We start from the raw sequence: 10,088 nt of genomic DNA, 5'->3' as shown, positions 1-10,088 counted from the left end.
ATGATATACTTCAATACTTTTTATTTTAAAAAGTAGGATGAATAAATAATTTGTGGCATATCCATTCCCAGAAAAACCATACAGTAATAAAAATTAAGTACAGGTACATACAACAATATGAGTAGACCTCACAAATCAACACTGTTGAGTGAAAAAGACAAGATACAAAAGACTACATAAATATGATTTCATTTATGTAATGCTCGAAATCCAGCAAAGCTAAACATATAATTTTGGGATGCAAATAGGTTTAAAACTATTTAAAAACAACAACAAATTATTATTGCAAAATTTAGGGTAGCAATTACCAATAGGAAGGAAGGAAGGTTTTGTGGTCAGGATGTTTTAAAAGTCTGACAGAACTGATATATAGGCAAGGACCTGGAGTTTCTTCTCACTGCTGCTGGGAGGGTAAGCTGGTATAAACACTTTGGAAAACTGATGAATAGTATCTCTTAAGGGGGATGCTTATGAGAAGAGAAAACAGTGTTCAGACACAGGATGAAAGGAAATAAAATGAAATCTGATGAGAGACCAATAAACAAGCTAACGAAAGAAGCTGTGCCTCATTGGAGAACATACTTAGGTTAAGGGACTGCTCACACTGCATTTCCCACCAGTGAGGTCTCTGTAAGAAGTGGTGAGTCCTGCATTTTCAACATGAAACCTGCAGGGAGCATTTCCCATGGTGACTCATTGCTCTGCAGAGTTTTCTCCGTGGTGAATCCTTTCTCAGTTTCGTCACTGGTAGCCTAGCTGAGGTATTCAGGGTAAGTTATTTCCACACCCCTGCCCATTTCCGCTACTCTGAAGAAGTTTGGTAATGAAGGCAGGAGCAGCATTAATGTTCTTTGGAAGGTTAAGTCTGCTGCGTGGATGTTGAGGTATCTCACAATACTGGCTTGCCCACCCTGGGTCACTGTTTTCTGTACTGTGGAGCAAAGAGCTCTCAAGAAGGCTCTGGCTCTTCCTTGAGTGTGACCTCAAGCTTAATCTCTCTCACATTCATCCACAGTTTTTAAATATAAAAACTCTCTAAATATAAACAAGTAAGCAAGCTCTTTATCATCTCCCTAGGTATCTCAGTTTCCCATGACTGCTATAACAAAGTACTACAAACAAATGGCTTAAAGCAATAGCAATTTATTCCCTCCCAGTTTGGAGGCTAGAGGTCTGAGATCAAGGTGTCAGCAAGGGCCATGCTTTTTCTGGAGTCTTTACGGTCCTGGTGGTGGCCTGCTGGCAACCCACAGTGTGTTTTTTGACTTGTCACATAACCCTATCTCTTCCTCTGTCACATGGCTGTTTTCTCAGTCTTTGTCTAAATATCCTCTCCTTCTAAGGACATCAGCATATTGCATTAGGGCCCACTGTAACCCGTCTAGGCCTCATCTTAACTAACAGGTGGAAAGAAACTGTTTCCAAATAGGATTACATTCATGAGACTGGAGGTTTAGAACTTCAACATATCTTTTTTGGGGCCACAGTTCAATCTGTAACATGACGGTTGTTGTGAAGTGCATGTTTTTGTAATTAAAAAATACTGCATTAGTAAAATACCATTTGTGTTAAAAAAAAAGAAACATACGTATTTGTTGGGGCAGGCTTTTATTTTTTTTTTCCATCTCCCCACTCCATCTTCTTTCTGAGAGATGATATGTAGTGGACATATGTTTTTGCTGCCCAACATCCATTTCTCCTCCTGAAATATATCTGTCTTAGTTTGTCAAGGCTGCTATAACAAATACCAAAGACTGGTTGACTTAAACATTAGGAATTTATTATCTCACAGTTTGAGATGCTAGAAGTCCAAAATCAAGGTGTGGGCAGGATCATGCTTTCTCTGAAGTCAGTAGCACTCTGATGCTGGTTTGCCAGCTGTGCATAGTCCTATCTTGGCCTCTAAAACATGACCATCTCTCTCCCCATCTGTCTCCTACTCCTTGTGTCCAAATGTCCTCTGTTTATAAGGACTCCAGTCACATTGGATTAAAGTCCACCCTGATTCAGTTTGGCCTCACCTTAACATCTTCAAAGATCCTATTTACAAATAGGTTCAAATCCACAGGACCAGGGGTTAAGACTCGAACATGTGTTTATGGGGGACAGGAGTCAATCCATAGCAACTTCCCAATTTTCCTTTGGGGGAACCATCCATTTCTCACATTCAATATATGAAGTTTGAGGGTGTAACCCAGCCTAAGCCTGTTTGTTCTTTCTGACTCTGTGAATTCAATGATTTTTCAGGAATGAATATGTCGTGCAATATGGTCCTATGAGATAGTGTGAATTTCTGGACCTGTGTGGTAACAGCCAAGAGATGTTTTCTCTCTTCCCCAATGTTGTGGTTTGAGGGGGTGCTGTGGAGAATCTGAGGAAGTGTCCTACACTGAGGATAGCTGAGTGTAGACTTCAGACAGAAATGAGATCTTGGGTGACCTCATTGGCATCATTGAATCAAGCCTTGTCCCTGATGCTGGATTTTTCAATAATGTCAGTCAATAAATTCACTTTATAGTTTAAGCCAGTTTGAAGGAGTTTTTTTTTTTTTTGCCATCTGCAACGTAAATATTTCTTATTTTACAGGAGCTCTGGTGACAGATGAAGAGTTTATTGGCATAAGAATGCCCCCAAATCATGACAAGATACTAGGGGTATACATCAATGTTCATAGCAGAATACTAACATTAGCTAAAAGGTGCAAGCAACCTAAATGTCCATCAATAGATGAATGGATATGCAAACTGTGGCATATTCATACATGGAGTATTGCTTAGCTGTAAGAAGGAATGCAGTATTAACACATGGCACAACACATGGATGAATCTTGATGAAGTAACCAGTCACTGAAAGACAAATAATACATGACCTCACTGATACGACTTAAGCAAATTGAGCAGAACTCACAGAGCTAGAGTCTGGAAGAGACAAAAAGGGAATAGAGTGCGGTGAGCTGATGCTCAGTAGGAACAAAACCGATGATAAGGTAGAAGGTGGTGGCTGGGCAGTGGATGGGGTGATGTCACTGCAGGGATGTGTAGGGGATTAGGGTGTAGGGGTTAGGTTGGACTATCCATAGAACTGGGGGGAGGGCTGGAGAAAGGAACAGGTCAACTCTGGGATTTGTAGGTCTGTGGTTAAAACTACAATGATGGGAATGTTCTATTGGCAAGTATGGCAGGGGAGGGTTACTGGTGCAAGGTGTTGGGGTGGGGGATATGTGGGATAGGGCGCACCTGGGTCATGCTTCTGTGGAACATGAAAATGCTCATCTTGTCCTAGTGTGTTATCTCAGTGGGTGGAGACCTACAAAATAAACAAGAAAATTTTAAACTCCCATCCTGGAGAATCCTGCTATGTTCTCAAATAGAGGGGCAAGAGTCTCTTAAGAACATAAGCAGTGCTGAATAAAAGAAAGCATACAAATATGTCAAGCTTTCAATATTAATGCATATAATTATGAAATTTATTCTTCAAAAATTGAAACTTAGTGGTTTTAATAGGTTTTGAGGGGAAAGGGAAGGAATAATGGACTAGAAGGAACATAGGGCATTCCTAGGGCATCGGAATTGTTCTGCATAATCTTGCGGTGACAGATAGAGGCTGTTATAAATTTTGTCAAAACCTATATAGATGTTTGGTGCAAAATATAATCCATAATGTAAGACAGTGACCATGATGAGTAGCAATGCTCCAATATTTGTTCATCAATCGTAACAAATGTACCATACTCATGTAAGATGTTTTTAATAGGGAAAAATGTGAGAAGGGGAGGAAGTGGGCTATAGGGAATCCCTATATTTTCTATGTGACTTTTCTGTAACTTAAAGCTTCTTTGAAAATAAAGCAAAAATAAATAAATAAATACATAAGACACTGGGGGAACATACAGAAGAATTGTCACTGTCCATAAAGATAACAGATCTTATGGTGATGAAAGATACAATGAAAAAGTTTTTTTTGGGAAACGGACTTTGGCCCAGTGGTTAGGGCGTCCGTCTACCACATGGGAGGTCCGCGGTTCAAGCCCCAGGCCTCCTTGACCCCTGTGGAGCTGGCCCATGCGCAGTGCTGATGCGCGCAAGGAGTGCCCTGCTACACAGGGGTGTCCCCCGCGTAGGGGAGCCCCACGCGCAAGGAGTGCGCCCCATAGGGAGAGCCGCCCATCGCGAAAGAAAGTGCAGCCTGCCCAGGAATGGCGCCGCCCACACTTCCCATGTCACTGACGACAACAGAAGTGGACAAAGAAACAAGACGCAGCAAACAGACACAGAAAACAGACAACCGGGGGAGGGGAGGGGAATTAAATAAATAAAAATAAATCTAAAAAAAAAAAAAAAAGAAAAAGTTTTTTTAATTAAAAATTTTTTCCATTTTTATTTTTGTATTTTATTGGTTTTTATTAATTTTATTAGTTAAAATAATTTAATTAAATAATTAATAAATAAAATAAATTAAATAATTTAAAATAATTAAAATTATTTTTTGGCTTTGTTTTTGGGAAGGTTTTGGATTCAGGAGGATTGCAACTGTGGTGCAGTGTCAGTGATGGGGGATGTGTGGGGAGGGGTACACCTGGGGCATGCCTTTATGGAATATGAATATGTTCAAGTGGACAAGATGGGGTGCTGTCTTGGTGAGTAGAGACCCACACACACAATAACCAAAAGAATATTGAATTCCCATCCTGGAAATTACTGCTACATTCCCTAATAGAGTGGCAAGAATGAACTAGCAAATGAGGACAGACTGTTATGCCAGGCTCTTGACACTGATGGTTGTACTTCTGAACTTTGTTCTTGTGAAATTGAAACTTAGCTTAGTATTATATATTGCCTAAGAGTTCCCTCCTGAAAGCCTCCTTGTTGCTCAAATGTGGCCTCTCTCTAAGCCAAATTCAGCATATAAATGCACTACCTCCCCCCTCCCACCCCCCAACATGGGGCATGAGTCCCAGGGATGAACTTCCTGGCACCGAGGGATTATTACCAAGTGTCAACTAGCAATGCATTTGGAAAAAAAGACCTTGATTGAAAGTGGGAATTATTAAATACAAACGAGTTTTTATAGCTAAGAGATTTCAAAGTGAGTATGAGGTCATTCCAGTGGTTATGCTTTTGCACATCTCAGGAAGATCTCATTGACTGCCACAGAAATAGTCCCTCAAGCAGGGGTGTTCCTTAGGGCTCTAAAGACATCTAGACACAATAGGCAGGGCAGACAATCTCAGGATTTTGGTACTCTGTCAATGGGCCTTACCTTGGAATATATGCTCCCCAATATAATAGAGTTAGATTCATTTATAATTTCTCTATACATGGTTCTTCTCCCCCTTTAATTTGAACCTATAATTAGCACTATACTCATTAAATATATTTCAAAAGACTTAAATCTTTGGTTTGTTAATATGCCAGTTGAGCCCTGAATCTCAGAGTTGAAACCAACAACTACTCTCCAGTTCTTTGGACTGGCCTAGGACAACTAACAAAATGATGATGATGGACAACACCCATCCCCCAAAACAGAGAATATCTACAATTGTAAGCAAGACAGTTCCATCCATTTGTCCCATGGGATCTAAGCCTCCTTTCAATCAGAAGCAGAGTAGGCAACAACATCCTAAAATCCTCAAGTTTGAGGAATGAGCAAATATAAGGGAAGACTGCAACTATGGACTAAATAGACATTACTATTTTTGCAATGGGAGAACTTGTAACATTGACATAAAGGCAGTGGCCACCAGAGGTTCTGAGGGGAGAGAGAGGGAAGAAGAGGTGTAACATGGGGACATTTTGGGGACATTGGAATTATTTTGAATAACACTGCAATGATGAATACAGATCATCACACATTTGTCAAAACTTATAAAAATGTGTGGTGCAAAGTGTAAACTATAATGTAAACTATTGACCATGGTTAGTAGCAATGTTTCAATATGTGTTCATCAATTGTAACAAATGTACCACACTAATGAAAGATGTTTTTAATGGGGAAAATTGTGGGAGGGGAGGAGATGGGTTATATGGAAATCCACCTATATTTTTGATGTATTACTTATGCAATCTAAAGCTTCTTTAAAAATAAAATAAAATTAACTTAATTTAAAAAAATGTGGCCTATTCATACAATGGAATATTATGCTGCCATAAAAAGAATGGAGTTCTGAAATATGGATGGATATGTTATATTTCCATCCATATTTCAACACAGAAAACCTTGGAAACATTCTGAGTAAAAGAAGCCTGAAAGAAAAAGACAAATATTCTATGATTCTACTTATATGAAATATATAAATTCAGGTACACCCAGGGTTTCGAGGGACTGCGTTGTCCTCCCAGTACTGGGAACTGGTTGCAAAAGTAAAAGTATTGAAAGCAACTTGAGGCAAATGAAAGGTTAGAGACCAGAAAATTAAACATACTACCATCTGTCTGTCTAGGTGGGGCCTGTCGACTGACAGGTGATTTCAGTAGGGAATGTTTTACACCTTCTCCTGGGTTCCATGTATGTTTATTATGTTTGTGATTGTGCAGAAGAGAGACTTTCTTTATGGGAATGTGCCGACAAGGTATACTAACATTAACAAGAAATTACACTAAAAAGAAATTTGTATATCAGTAGGGGTGCATAGAAAAACTCCAAAAAGATACCCTTTATGTTGACAGTGCTTATGATAAATTTCCACTGTGAATACCCATTATGTGGGGTAAATTCTAACTAGACTGAGTTCATCCAGATAATCCCAACTGTATTACCCATGTTTTCCTGTTTCCTGACTTGGGTAAAATTCTCTGTTCTACTTTATGAATTTTGTCAAGTAGCCCTTTAGCTACCTATTATTGCATAATTACAGTGCTTCATTTGGAGCTTGGAGGCTATACTTAAGTGTGAAATTGTTTTCCTGCCAAATAAGGGGGAAAACAAAACACAAACTTAATCTCTATCAGGGTATCCCTCTACATAAGTACAGACAACATTCCATAACCACCCTTTAAGAAAGTCTACAACTTTCTAAACACAATTTAGAAACTGATTACAATACAAAAGTCTTCTTTACTAAAAATGCATCTAAGGGTTCCTTTTAAAAAGTAAACTCATGGGCCTTAGATAGGTCTTTTAGGATTACCTTTGCAAATGAAATGAACATTAAATTGTCCACTTGAAGGGGACTGAGAAATAAACCTTATTTTCACCCAGTGTTTTCATCCACTGCAATCTATGCAGCTGCACAAAAAGAATGAGGACATTTTCTGTGCACTGAAAGGAAAAGATCTTCAGGATGTTACTATAAGTTAAAAAGGAAAGGTGTAAGGGGTTCAACTTTTTTTTTTTTAAGATTTATTCCCCATCCCTACCCCGTTCCCTCCATGGTCTGCTCTCTGTGTCCATTCACTGTGTGTTCTTCTGTGTCTGCTTGCATTCTCATTAGGTGGCTCTGGGAACCGATCCTGGGACCTTTTGGAGTGGGAGAGAGGCAATTACTCTCTTGCACTACTTCAACTCCCTGTTCTGCTACATCTTCTTATTTTCTCTCCTCTGTGTCTCTTGTTGCATCATCTTGCTGCACCAGCTCTCAGAGTCAGCTGGCACTCCTGCACAGGGCAGTTTTCCCGCACTGGGCAGCATTCCCACACAGGGGGCACTCCTGCACAGCGCGGCATTCCAGCGTGGGCTGCCACTCTGTGTGGGCCAGCTTGCTGTGTGGGCCAGCTTGCCTTCACCAGGAGGCCCTGGGCATTGAACCCTGGACCTCCTATATGGTAGATGGGAACCCAATTGATTGAGCCACATCCGTTTCCTGGGTTCAATCTTAACATCTCTAAATGTGGACCAACTGGACATTCATGATGGAATATGAAGCAATAAGCATTACCTATGAAATATTCTTGCCCCAAAATCAAATTTAAATCAATCAAATCTCTAGAGATAACTTCCATCCACAGGAAGCAACTCAAATGATCCTGCAATGAAACAACAGATAAGCCTGGAATGTAGAACATTTCATGAAACAACTGGCTTGTAGCATCTGTCAACGGCAGGGGATGGTAGGGAGGCAGCAGGGACCTACCATTGTTGTTAGGGACCTAACGACCAAATGCAATGTGCAGACCTTGTTAGGATCTGGATTCAAACAAATCAGTTGTGAAAGGACATCTCTTTTAGATAATCAGGGAATGTGATTTTGGACTGAAGTATTAGCTATTGCTAAGACATCATTATTAATTTTGTGAGATGTGATAATGGTATTATGGTTATGTAGCAGAATGTCTATTTTTAGAAGATGCCTATTAAAATCTGTAAGGGTGAAATAACATGATATCTGGGATTGTTTTTAAAATACCTTTTAAAATACCTCAGCAAAGGAAAAAATAACAATAAAAGGAATATGTGAAGCAGATATGGAAAAAGTGATGATTTTTGAATATCTGTATTGTGAACTTGAGGGTTCATTGTATTATTCTCTCTACTTTTGTACATGTTGGAAATGTTTCATAACAAAATAGTAAAAAGAAAGTATATGGTATGCTATTTTTTTCTAAGAAAGGAGGGGATAAGAATATATGTTTTTGTTTTCTTGTGTTTTCCCTGGGAGTATACATAAGAGATGAATGAAAATGGGTACCTACAGGGCAGGTCGGAGAAATAGGGTAGACTAGGGAGGTTGTGAGGCAGGGAGCATGATTTCTTCATGTATACTTTTTATATTGCCTTAATTTTTAAACCATTAGAATATACTACCTAAATAGTTTTTTAAAAAAATAAACAAGGAATAAATTGAACTCAACCATCTTCAGAAACAACCCCCTACACACAGATAGAAAGAATGGGGTTGGAGTAGAAATCTAGGTTCCTTCATATCTAAATTTTAATGAATAAATAAATCACTAATGTTTTATAAGGCTGGTCCCAGTAGCAATTCTAGAGATGGACAGAAAACAGAGTAGTAAAACACACACCCACACCCCCACACATACTGAGGGCTCAGGCTTTTAAGAGTGTTGCCCGAGGTCACACTGTTAGTAAATATGAGATCTGGGGCTTTAGCCCACACACATCTTCTGACTCCCTAATCCCATGTTTAATCATCTCTACCTAATGTTTGGATATAGCTGTTTGCTGGTTGTCATCAGTTATGTGGGCAGGCATATCAAGGGCAGACATTAAATTCATGAAACACAGTTTATAATGAAAAATTCTGGAGCTTAGGGGGACTTACGTTCTCATTCGAAATCACTGATCTTGTGCCTTTGGGCAAATTAGACAAGTTTTCCCTGTCTATAAAATGAGGAAATTGACTATGATCTCTTGAGTAACTGCCAGCTCTGTGATGGTAGCAAAGTACACACATTGAACAAGTTGGATATTTACATTAAATGCATTTAATGGCATGAAGTTGAGTGACAAGGAAGTTCAGGAAGGAATGACAGAGGAAAACCTCAGGTTTTTCAGAGGCAGCTAACTTCCTTACCTTTTGGAAAGAAGCTTTGGCTTTTAAGTATCCAGAGGGAAGTCACTCTCTGGTCTGAGACCGTAATGGATTCTGAGATGCTACCTCGGATAGATAGTGTGAGGGAACTCAATCCTGCACACAGCCCCCTCTGGTGGGGGGGGGGAGGGGAACCGTTTCTGTATGAGATGAAATAAAATTTTAAGGTCCCCTCATTCCACCCATGTAGGGGAAAAGAAGCATCGCAGGAAGGAATACATCTTTCCTGAATTAAAGAGGTTGAAAGTTTAGGTCAAAGTGAGACTATTTGAACAGGAAGCTATGCATGTATTTTTAACACAATTTCCTCATTTTATAAATGGGGAAACCGAGGTCCAGCAAGGTTATAGGAACAACCTAATTTGTGTTAGGACAAGGATAAGAATTTAGGCTCATGACTGGGGTGGAACGGGCCCATAAATGTGAAGATAAGGAACATGTCATTCATTGCCTTAGTCTTCGGCTCCTTGTCCATGCCTGACACTTAGTCAGTGCTTCATAAATATTGGCCACAAGCCTAATGGATTGACCGGGCTGAATGAATGCATGAATGATATGATCCCACCTTGAGTTCCCTGGAATCCAGCTGAACCACCATGTG

This window comes from Dasypus novemcinctus, chromosome 2 (assembly GCF_030445035.2).
Source record: "Dasypus novemcinctus isolate mDasNov1 chromosome 2, mDasNov1.1.hap2, whole genome shotgun sequence".
NCBI lineage: Eukaryota > Metazoa > Chordata > Mammalia > Cingulata > Dasypodidae > Dasypus > Dasypus novemcinctus.
This window is presented reverse-complemented; position numbering follows the sequence as displayed.